This window comes from Canis aureus, chromosome 18, assembly GCF_053574225.1.
Source record: "Canis aureus isolate CA01 chromosome 18, VMU_Caureus_v.1.0, whole genome shotgun sequence".
In the NCBI taxonomy this organism is placed as follows: Eukaryota; Metazoa; Chordata; class Mammalia; order Carnivora; family Canidae; genus Canis; species Canis aureus.
Genome location: NC_135628.1, coordinates 41,843,904 through 41,856,771, shown reverse-complemented (window position 1 = coordinate 41,856,771; position 12,868 = coordinate 41,843,904). Strand labels below are relative to the sequence as shown.

The 12,868-nt window shown below is 33.8% G+C and overlaps 1 protein-coding gene and 1 long non-coding RNA gene across 15 annotated transcripts in view; one reads left to right on the top strand and one right to left on the bottom strand.

Annotated features, from left to right (window-relative positions):
- GNGT1 (G protein subunit gamma transducin 1) overlaps positions 1-12,868 on the top strand; it is a 340,050-nt gene that overhangs the window by 144,181 nt on the left and 183,001 nt on the right. The gene's annotated exons all lie outside the window — the stretch shown is intronic.
- The window catches only part of LOC144288909 (uncharacterized), a 95,506-nt gene that overhangs the window by 78,965 nt on the left and 3,673 nt on the right, over positions 1-12,868 (bottom strand). Inside the window, exon 2 of the long non-coding RNA XR_013356974.1 lies at positions 11,844-11,896. This is a non-coding gene — a long non-coding RNA (uncharacterized LOC144288909). The remainder of the gene's footprint in view (positions 1-11,843; positions 11,897-12,868) is intronic.

The following is a 12,868-nucleotide window of genomic DNA, read 5'->3' as shown; positions in this document are numbered from 1 at the left end:
TGAGGTAAAGAGAGCCTTACTATGAAGATTTATTTAATTTGGCTAAGATTTGGGCTCTGCTCAATGTTTGTTGTGTGTCCACGTAGCAGATACTTCTTTTGAATGCTTCCAATTCCTCTTAGTTTTTGTCTCTTCTTGGCTGTGGGCTTCCTGAAGTACTCCCCCCTCAGATATAGTTTATATCTTCTGGCAAATTTAACTGTAATTCACTGTTATTGTAATGAAGATTTAATGGGGTGGTGTTATGGTATAACATAGGGAAAGTCCTCCAGAATCTGATTAAGTTTCATTCTTTCAGTGGGGTTGCACTTTGGGATGTAATATTCATAAGCACTTCTCTCGTGGTATAGCTTTCTTTCCCTATGCCTTCTATTTTCCTTGTAAATTGTGACATCAACACATAATATGTGGAGAGGGAGAAGTGGAAGTATAAAGTTTTTGTATGAGATTGAAGTTAAGTTGTTATCTGCTTAAAATAAACTATTGTAACTATAGGTTATCTTATTTAAGCCCCATGCTAACTATAAAGAAAATACCTATAGAAAACACGCAAAAGTAAATGAGAGAAGAATCAAAGTATACCAATAGGAAAATAAAAAAAAAAATGACACAGAGAACGACAGCAGGCAATGGAATGATAGACAAGAGAACTAAAGATAGAAAGAAAACAATGAATAGAGTGACAGTACTAAGTCCTTCTGTGCCAGTAATTACTTTAAATATAAATTATCTGATCAAAATAATAGCGTCTGAATTGATATGCAAAATAATTTCCAGCTATGTGTTGTCTACAAGAGGCTCAGTGTAGATTTAAGGACTGTAGGCTGAAAGTGAAGAGATGGGAAGGATATTCCATGCAAATCATAGCCAAATGAGAGCAGGGGTGGTAATATTTATATCAGGAAAAAAATTGGACTTAATTCAAAAGAGTCACAAGGGACAAAAATAATATTATAAAATGGTAAAAAGTCAGCTTACCAAGAAGCTATAACAATTTTAAATATGTATGCACCAAACATTAAAGCATCTTTATATATAAAGTAACATTAGCAGAATTGAAGGGAGCAAGTGATACAACAATAATAGGAGATTTTACTACCACACTTACAATAACGAATAGACAATCCAGACAGAAAATCAATGAGAAAAGAATGAACTTGAATGGCAATCTAAACCAATGGACCTAACAGATACATACAGAATATTCAGCCTAACAGCACAGAACACACATTCCTCTCAAGCACAAACAGAACTTTCTCCAAAATTCATTGCATGTTATGTCAAAACCAGTCTTAAACTTAAGAAGTTTGAAATCAGACCAAGTATCTTTTCTAATCACAGTGTAATGAAATTAGTAGGCAACAGCAGAAGAAAAACTGGAAAATTCATCAAATATATGGAAATTTACAACATCTGAAAACCAATGGGCCAGGAGAGAAATTAGAAATCATCTTGACAAAAATGGTAAATGAAAACACAACATAGAAAAGTTTATGGGGGGATGTTTGGGTGACTCAGTCAGTTAAGCAACAGACTCTTGATTTCAGTTCAGGTTATGATATCAGGGTTGTGATACTGAGCTCCTCTTTGGGGTCTGTGCTCAGCATGGAGTCTACTTGAGATTCCCTCTCTCTGTCCTTCCACCCCCTCCACCCCCCCCTCATTCTCACTCTCTATTAAAAAAATATGGGAAACAGCAAAAACATTACTGACAGGAAAGTTTGTAGCAAAAGTGCTCAGAACAGTGGCTGCCTAGAGGATAAGAATTGAGTGAAAGAGGACACAAAGTAATTTGCTGCCATTATGGAAATATTTTATCTCTTAGAATATATGTTGTACAGAGCACCCATTGAATTGTGTGTGTGAGATTTGTACATTTCACCATGTGTAAATCCTAACTCAATGAATAAACCTTAGTAGTCGGCAGACTCAGCTTAGCAGAGAGGCTTATATGCTTCATTTTGTCTATTCTTCCTGGCAACCACTATGTAACTTTAAGAATGGAAACCGTGTGATAGGAATAGCAGAATAAAAAGATAGAGTGTAAAAAGGACTAATAATAATACATAAAAATGGATAAAAAGAAGAAAGACATCATATCAACAACTCTATACCTCAAAGAATTGCAAAAAGAAAAAAAATAATGAAACAAAGAATTGGTTATTTGAAAAGAACAACAATATTGACAAACCACTAGTTAAATTAAATAGGAAAAAGAGAGGAGGGTCAAATAACAAAAACCATAAAGAGGAGATATTACCAATTATGCCACAGACCTAGAAAGCATCATAAGGATCTCCTATGAACAATTGTACAGCAATAAATTGATAACCTAAAAAAAGGGATGTATTTCTAGGAACATACAACCTACTAAGACTGAATCATGAAGAAACATAAAATCTGAACAGACTCATAACTAGTAAGGAGATTGAATAAGTAATCAAAACTTTCCAACAAAGAAAATCCCAGGACTGGATGGCTTCACCTGTGAGTTCTACCAAATATTTAAAGAACTACCACCAATCTTTCTCAAATTCTTCCAAAAAGGTGAAGAGGATGGAATACTTCCAAACTCATTTTATGAGAATAGCATTGCCCTGATGCCACAGCCAAAGAAGCTACAAGAAAACTATAGACCTATGTTCTTATGAACAGAGATGTAAAAATCCTAGACAAAATCCTAGCAAACTGAATTCAGCTGTACATTAAAAGGGTTAAATGCCATGATAAAGTGGAATTTATTCCTGGGGTTCACAGGTAATTCAACATAAAAGTCCGTAAATGTGATATACATCATTAAGAGAATAAAGGAAAAAAATTACATGATCTTTTCAATAGATGTAGACAAAATTCAGTATCCTTTCATAAGGTTTTAACAAGCCAGGGAGGGAATTACCTTAGCACTATGAAGACTCTATGAGACAAACACACAGCCAACATCATACTCAATGGTGAAAAAGTGAAAACTTTCCTTTAAGCTAAGGAATAAGGCAAGGATACCCATTTTCACCTCTAATATTTAGCATAGTACTGTAAGTGCTAACCTGAGCAAATAAATAAAAGGTATTCAAATAAGAAAGTAAGAAGTAAAGTTATCTCTACTTGCAGATAACATGATCTTATATGTAGAAATCCCTAAAAATGCTAAAACTTTTAGAACTAGTAAACAAACTCAATAAAATTGCAGCATACAAAATCAACATACAAAAATCAATTATATTTCTATACACTAGGAAAAAAACTATCTTAAAAAGAAATTAAGAAAATATCATTTACTATAGCATTGCAAAGAATAAAATACTTCAGAATAAACTTAACCAAGAAGGTGAAAGACTTGTAAACCGAAAGCTATAAAACATTTTATAGTTTTTATAGTTTTATTTTTTAATTTTTTGTTTTTATTTTTATTTTTTAGTTTTTATAGTTTTAAAAGAAGTTAAGGAAGAAACAAATAAATGTAAAGACATCCCATTCCATGTTCATGGGTTGGAAGATTTAATATTGTTAAAATGTTGATACTTTCCAAAGTGATCTACAGATTAGAAGCAATCTCTATCAAAATCCTAGTATTATGTTTTACAGAAATATAAAAAAAAATCCTAAAATTCATATGGAAATATAAAAGTTCCCAAATAGCTAAAATAATCTTTAGAACAAAGTTGCAGGTATAACACTTCCTGATTTCAAATTTTATTAGAAAGTTATAATAATTAAAATGTGTGGTATTGTCATCAAAACAGACTTTAGACCAATAGAACAAAATAGAGAATACAGAAATAAGCCTATACGTGCACGGTCAACTGATCTTCAACAAAGATGCAATGAATACACAATGGAGAATGGAAAGTCTCTTCAACAAATGGTGTTGGGGAAATTGGAATATCACTTTGCAAAAGAATGAATTAGACCCTTATTTTACACTATACACAAAAATCTACTCAAAATGGATTAAAGACTTGAATGTAAGACCTGAAACTATAAAATTACTAAGAGGAAACATAGGGGAAAAGCTTCACATCATTTATCTTGGCAATAGTCTCTTGCAACATGACACCAAAAGGACAGGAAACAAAAGCAAAAATAAAAAAGTGAGACTATATCAAACTAAAAACTAAAATAACAATGGAATTATTATTCAGCCTTTTAAAAAGAAGGAAATCCTGCCATATATGACAATTTGGATGAGACTTGAGGACATCATGTTAAATGAAATAATCAGAGAAGAAGAAATACTATATGATTCCACATATATGGGTTATTTGAAACAGTCAAACTCAGAAGCAGAGTGGAATGGTGGTTGGCAAGAGACAGGTGGCAGGAGAGGGAAATAGAGAGTTGCTACTCAATCGGTATAAAGTTTCAGTTATGAAAAATGAGTAAATTCTAGAGAGTTTTGCAACATAAAGCCTATAGTTAATAATAATGTATTGTAAAATTAAAAATTTGAGAGGATAGATCTATTGTCACATGCTCTATCACAATGAAATAAAAAGACTCTCAAATTCACCAGTCCAGCTTCGAAAATATATGGTGACAGGCTATGAACAAAATACGGATTTTGATTATTCAAGGTCATGAATACTTTCAGTGTGTTACGGAAAGGATTTATTTTTTTTAAGATTTTATTTATTTATTCATGAGAGACACACACACACAGAGGCAGAGACACAGGCAGAGGGAGAAGCAGGCTCCATGCAGGGAACCCGACGTGGGACTCCATCCGGGGTCCCCAGTATCACCCCCTGGGCTGAAGGTGGCGCTAAACCACTGAGCCAACCAGGCTGCCCTGGAAAGGATTTATTAACAAAAAAAAAATTTACTATCTTTCTCAGGAAACTAGATTTTTGTGGTAGACAATGAGGGTATTACAGTTTAGGATTGCTTTGCAGAAACTTCTCAACTAGTATATTGCTCAATTTGATGCTTATTCTTGGTTAGAGGAAGAAGAGGAGCCAAAAATATTTGATGCCAAGTTTTTAAAGGAAAACTTGGATGATGAATCCAAAATAATTGCTGTTACATAAGAGAACAATCACAATATGAACAGAAGCTTCACATTAAACAATGCAGTCTCATTATTAGGAGCCATATAATCATAAGCAAGGAGTCCACAAACAAATCTTCTATTTTGAGTTTTCACTTGTTTTTTAATCCCATTTGCTTCATTTATGCCTTTGGGCAATGTTTTATATCTTCCCATGTCTAGAGAATCTAATTACCAAGAGAAGACTTTCCACACATTTGTTGAATTTGCCTATGGATAAATCTCAGGGATTAACTCTTCACTCACTCCTTTACCATCTCACCCTCACACCCTTCCTCTATCACTAAACAACAGAGACTTACATTTTCTTCCTTTTGCCACTAAATCTCACCCAGGTAACTTTTTTGATGTGAATAAACATGTATGAGATATTTCTAGGGATCCCTGGGTGGCTCAGTGGTTTAGTGCCTGCCTTCGGCCCAGGGCGGGATCCTGGAGTCCCAGGATTGAGTTCCACATCAGGCTCCTTGCATGGAGCCTGCTTCTCCCTTTGCCTGTGTCTCTGCCTCTCTCCCTCTCTCTCTCTTTCTCTCTCTCTCTCTGTGTTTTTCATGAATAAATAAATAAAATCTTTAAAAAATGTTTCCTCATTTGTTTATTTTTCAAAATGTTATTTGTATGTATTATGTATTTGATCATATTTTTCATTATTTATCTGCATTGTGGCATTTGTGAGAGAAAGGAGGAAAGGTGATTTGTATACAATACTCTGCTTTTATTGTTGCATATTGAACACAAACGTACCTGTCAATCAATTTTTAGCATTAAGTAAGTAAATGATTGTTTTAGATACTTTTTCTTATGTAGGATACTTGTAATGTTATACAAATATATTTATGCATTGTAGAAGTAACTGCGGGAATTAGATGTGCTTTATCAATGAGCTATGGGTGCATTGTAATTATTTAAACAAAAATCCAGGAATCCTACTGGCATAAGCAAATGTTTGAGGACCTATTTAGCTTGAGAGGTCAGAAAAAAAGTTTTCACATTTATGATTTTTGTTATTTCTTGTTTATGTTCCCAGAGAGATTATAAGTAAACTTCCTAAAATGAAAGGAATCTATGCCTTGCTGAATGACGGGAAAGACTCAGAGTAACATGGCATTGGTTATTCTGAGGAACCAATGAATAATTTCTCATGAGAGTATTATGTAATTATAAATTATAAAATATTATTTCTTCTACTTAATTATGACAATCCTCCAATTAATAGCAGGACATTTGAAATGAAGCAGAAACAGACTGACTTAACTTAGAATTGTTTGTGATTAAATCATTGTCAGTACAGGTCATGATTTTCTCTGTAAGCCAAGTTCACTGAGTTGGCAAACTACAACACATGGGCCATATTAAGTCCACCAACATTTTTATAAATAAAGTTTTATTGGAACACAACCATACTCAAATTCATTAGGAATTATGTATAGCTTCTTTAGTACTCCAAAAGCAGAGTTGGTTGGAAGTCACAATAGAATCCTTATGACGCACAAGCCTAAAATGTTTACTATCTAATGCTTTATAGAAAATGTTTGCCTAGACCTGACTTAGAGAATGGAGATGTTGCTATATATTAAATACTTTGTCATACTTTGAAGTTATCCTGAAATAGAGTAAATTATAAAATCATTATCAAAACATAGATTCAGTATTTTCCAGACACATGTTGATTAGCATATACAGATTTTAACATGGAACAATTTGCCATTCATAAGTTCAAGAGTATCTAATTTATTTATTTTTTTAATTTTTATTTATTTATTTATTTATGATAGTCACAGAGAGAGAGAGAGAGAGGCAGAGACACAGGCAGAGGGAGAAGCAGGCTCCATGCACCGGGAGCCCGACGTGGGATTCGATCCTGGGTCTCCAGGATCGCGCCCTGGGCCAAAGGCAGGCGCCAAACCGCTGCGCCACCCAGGGATCCCAAGAGTATCTAATTTATAAGTCTGTTATTATATTACTTTTTCTACAATGTTTTATGACTTAGAAGCTGATAATATATTTAGGAAAGTTTCAGTATAAAGGCTGTTTTCTTTGCATATGCATAATATTTATAATTAACCTAAATTATTGATTATAAGCAAAAATAAATCTGAACCTGAAAATTCCAGTAATTCAGTAATTCAGTAGACTTCTCTTTCTATTTGGCTGTGTAAAACACTTTTCTTTTGGGAAGTACTTCTCCTCTGCAACTTGTGATTCTCTCAAGGCATTTAATCATAAAACCCCAACTCACTGCTTACAACAGTGAATATGTATGCAAGGCCCCATTAAAGTTCTTCTTAGGAATTGATAAGGATGTTGGTGTAGACACAATTGCCTCCCTTCTATGGGATCACAGCTTGTAAGGACATTATAAGCCTGGGGATTCCTGTGATTATTTTTGCCTGAAATAGAAGCTAACCACATAGTAAACAGAGTAGAGAGATAGAAGGGACAGAACCTTACTGCTATCATAAAAATCTCTGGATACAACTATGTTCAAAGTAACCTTGAACTTTTTACTTACATCACTCAATCATTTCCATTATTTGAATTCATGTAATTTGACTTGGATTTCTGTCTTTGCAATATAAAGATGGCTGATTAAATTAGAAACAATTAGTTCAAGGCAAATTTTCTCATTGTGTATTATTCTTTATTTGTATTATTTTGCAAAATATGACAAATTGTAGACCTTTACTTTTTCTTTTCAGTGATAGGCAGTATCTTCCCATCAGAATAAAAGTGAATAATTTAGTGACATGATGCAACGTGAAACCGCTTGAAAACATTTAACACAATATCTTATATAGCATAGGATTCCAAAATGCAAATTTAGACAGATAATTTAAAAATGTTCTCATAATGATTTATTGCAGAACTGAAAACATGCCTGGATATTTCAAATGACATTACCAAAAAGGGATGTGACCAGAGTTTCCTGGTCCCCACAATGTAGCAGAGAATGAGATCTGGATTTGAAGTTGTACTTATTCAATCATGTGGATAATAATTTCAAATACTATTATGTTGCAATATTTTGAATTTATTTTATAAGTATGTGAGGGTATTCTTATTTTTAGGCTTTGTTAAAGGCTCCAAAGAAGTATCTTCAAATATCCTCTGAGCTAACGAAGTTTAGAATTTAGATTTGGAGAGATGTTTATATACAATAACCATGTATAGTAGGCAAAGTGTGAAATTGTCTACATGATATAATTTTAGTTGCACTTAAGAAAATTTCTGGTTCTGGAATGAATAAGTCATGGGGATGAAAGGTACAGCATAGGGAACATAGTATTGTAGCCATACTTGTGGTAAGCATAAGGTAATGACTGTATAGTTGTCAAATTGCTATGTTGTATACCTGACACTAATGTAACATTGTGTATCAACTATACTTCAATTTTAAAAAAGAAGGAAGGAATAAAGAAAAATCCTGCTCCAAACAAAATGCTCACAAACTCGGACAAACTTTGCCTTAATAGCTTTATTTCTATAGAGTTAAGGCTTTAAATGCCAAATGACTTAGGAGAAAGCATGTGGTGACTCACCTACTCATTGAGATGTAAGTGACTGATGAGAAATCCTTCCCTTAATAAAATTTCAAAGGGACAAAAGCAAAACAAGAATGATGTTGCAAACAATTAGTTTAAATCACATTTTTATCTAAGGAAGACCCAATAACTAAGAATAACACAACGCTACACACTCATCAGATTATGAAATCAGGACTCTACTAGCCATTTGTATTAGAAAAAAGAGATCAAAATATCAATATACAATGGCAATTTAAGACAATTTGGTGAAAAATAGACAATAAAACTGCAATATTACTCATGAAGAGAAAAGTAAAGGAAATAAAGCCAGAAACTGTAACCTCTTTCTCTCAAATCTAATTTATCTCTAAAAGGACCACATTTCTCTGAAAATTAACTAGAAGTCCTCGAGAAATATCCTGAAGACCTAAGGCTCATTGAAGGAATAACAGTGAAGTTTTTTATTGAAGGGTGAGTCTCCTTAGTGTGTTGATACTGGCAGCCTTGTGAGTTCGACAGGGCACCCCAGCCCAGCAGGGTAAAGCCCACAGCTCCCCTAAGTTTTCTGTCCTCAGAAAGCTGCAACTGCCTTCTTCTCCAAGCCTGATAACTCATTGTCATGTGCAAAGATTCACACTTCCAGGCTAAGTCAAACTCTCAGTTTTGCAGGATTCTCCAAATTTTTGATCCCTTTGAAATTCTGTAAGAAGCAAATCTGTAGGGATGCCTGAGTGGCTCAGTGGTTAAGCGTCTGCCTTTGGCAAGGCATGATCCTGGAGTCCCAGATTGAGTCCCACATCGGGCTCCTTGCTTGGAGCCTGCTTCTCCCTCTGCCTATGTCTCTGGCTCTCTCTCTCTCTCTCTCTCTCTCATCAACAAATAAACAAATAAAATATTTTTTTTTAAAAAGCAGCAAGCAAATCTGTATACAAACTATAACTGCTAGTCTCACATGGTGTGTATGGGAAAATCAAGGCTTGCCCAAGATCATGTGATAAAAGCTAAAAATACAAACAAACCACTTTTGTAAGGCTCCCCTGGGTCTCTACAAGAAAATGCTCTTTAAATAGACCATACTAAAAACTGCCTGTGTTTGGGTCTCAAAAAAACTTTCCATCAACTTCTTTTCCTGTTTTTGTAGTTACCATTATGTTGAAAGAGGTATATTTGTAACATGGTGGATTTTTAAAGGCATGTTCTCATCATTTCAAGAAAGAAAAATTCCCAAACATATATGTGTAGGTTGTTTCAACCTCTCTCTTTTGAAATGACTGGCATGTAGTGGATACTAAAACATAAACATAATTTTTTAATATATTCCCATGACTTGATATATAGTTGTATTCCAATAGAAATAGAATGTTGTTAACAGAGCATTAAAGCTTTGGATAGGCATAGTTAGGGGTATATAAGGAATACTTCCTAGTTAATATTGGGGAATCAATCATTCAGAGTGAAGAATTAGAAAGTAGAATAGAGAAATAAAATGAACATCAGACAAGTGTGCTAGAAAGTCTTTTTAAATATATACATACACATATCTATTTAGATTAATGTTATTAATTCCAAATACAAATATTTAATAATAATGACTAGTATAATCACTAGGAGAATTTCTACCTACAGATTTCTACTTCCTGGTATCCATCTCATCTCTTACATAAAGAATTTTATAGTCACTGTTTGAAATTTACCATAAAAAACAAATTCCCATGCCTCCCTTTATAATCAGCCATACTGACTTGGCTATGTGACATTTTTTAATTGTTTGTTTTCTTTAATTACTGCTGAATTTGAAATTATATCTCTCTGGTACTATGGAGAATTCCTTGAGCAATTTTAATTCCTCCTTTTTCTACAATTGCAAAGACCAGATGCTTATATCAAAAGTAGCTTTGCTTTACAACTAAAATTAATTCAGTCAAATGGTAATGCAGAACAACTTCCTAAATGAGATGAGGAATAGCTGAGGGATTCCCTCTATCTTTCCTCATTTCATTCTTCAATATTCATCAAATATTCTACCTTACATTTACAAAGATCATGCTATTAAATTAACCCAGTGCAATTAAGAACAAAATTATTGCTTATCTTCCTACAATAAGTCAAAATAAACTAAATTTATGTGGTTTTCTTGTTTACTCACTCATGGCCTCTGGCATGTCTGAAATGTAGTTAAATGACCCTTTTCTTTGGTAGGTATGTAACATTTCTTGTGCTGAGAGTTGTTTTATGCAACTTATTTCATTTAAAATCCCAAATATATACCCTATAAGCTAAGGTTTACTATTATCCCTGTTTTACAGATGAAAATATTAAAAAAATTGAGGATTATCCAGAGTACTGGATTCATTTCGTATGTCACTAAGATCTGAGCATTTCCTTGATCAGAGTGGCCTTAAGAACAGCTTACACTGCTCCTACACTATAAACACTGGTCTCTTTGTAGTAGATTGTATTATTGATCCTAATTCATCATTCAACTATAAAAGAATGCTTCTTCCACACCTTGGCCCATGACTTCACGATAGATGGCACATATTTTCCCATCATTTCAATTTGGTTTTAGACATATGATTTGATTTAGCCAGTGGAATGTTAACAGAATGTGAAGAAACAGAGTAGTGAATTGTTTACAGAAGTAAGTCTTGTACTTTTGTGTTCTGGGGATCTACCATGAGAACAGGTGCTAGACAGCCTTTATATTTCAGCGTGGGGCTAATTCATGACTCTGTAGCCTGGAGCCGTGTCCAACTAACTGGCATTCTCAAACAAAGATTCCCAGCTGAGCCCAACCTGTAGTGGTAGCTATGCATAGCTTATTGTTTCAAGTGATTAACTTTGGGGTGATTTGTTTGGTAGCACTATTGTGACAATAGCTAACTGATATACTGCTGTTGCCACCTACTGTCACTGCTACCACTACAGGCCAAGAGTTGACTAGAATGGTTGCTTCACATCCATTGTACAGCTTAAGGATACAACATGAGAGTGCCTTGCCTTAAACTCAAAGTTTGTTTGTTTGTTTGTTTGTTTGTTTGTTTAATGCACCCTGTCCTAAGACTTCCTTTTGCTTCTGAGTCATAAAATGCCTTGGAAACTGGTGAGTCCCCCATGTATGCAACACTCCATGAAGAAAAACCTTGGCCAACGGTAAATACAAGTGTTAAGATAAGATCTCTCCCTTTATCCTTTGGATGGATTGTTTAGAGAGAGTGTTAGTATAAGATATGACTTTTCTGCAGATGTCCTAGGAAATCAGTCTATCAACATACCTGTGGCCAACACAGTGATACATTTTGTCTTTGTTTTTTCTAAGGATTCTGAGCTGAAAAAGAAAGATTAAGTAAATTTGCCAAGTTCAGAGAATGAGCAAATGATAGTACTCAAACTTGGGCTTTTTGATTTCAAAGTTCAGCACTTAGTCATTGTGTTATATTGTATCATTTTAAATTGGTTTAACAATTTAAATATAAAATAAAAAGTACTTTCAGGAAATTTGGTTAATCATTATCTGATGAGCAAGTATTGAGTGTAAGGAATTTGAAATTAAGTCTAGGTAGACATTTTTCTTTTTTTATTTAGAAACTTAAATATTAGGGTAAGAGGATTTTGAAGTTAAACATTACTGTTTAACTGTGTTAGAGCTCAAAGGCTATCCACATAGTTACCCCTTATTCTTTAAAAAAAGAAAAGAAATTAGAGTTCAACAAATTTAATACCATCTTCTATAGTTAGTGAAGTTCTGCTGTTTTTGATTTCTGGAATTCAGTTACAATACTGAATAACTTCAAAGGGATTCTCTTAGATATATATTGTAATTGAATATTTGAAATACAGCTATTTGAAGATAATGTCACCACAAAAAGAAGTTCTTGTGGAATGAAATAGATAAGAGAAGTAGGATATGGTGGATGAAAGGAGTGGTAGGTATGTGTTGGATAAAACTACTCTTCCTCATGTAGTGGACTTATTCTTTGGGAAAATATTATTGCAATAAGGTTAAAGTGAAACCATTATTTTGATCTTGAGACGCAAAGACTAGAACAAGATTTCTTCCCAGGATCTGCTTGTAAGTTTTAGGGAGGGAAATGGGAAGGGAATATCTATTTCAGTAAGTCACCATGGATCATGTCATAGTGACTTAAGCTAATTGCTTTTATTCAGTGATTCTTAAACCTGGCTACACATCTGGACTATTTGAAAAGCTTTTTATTTTTATTTTTTTTAATTTTTATTTATTTATGATAGTCACACAGAGAGAGAGAGAGAGAGAGGCAGAGACATAGGCAGAGGGAGA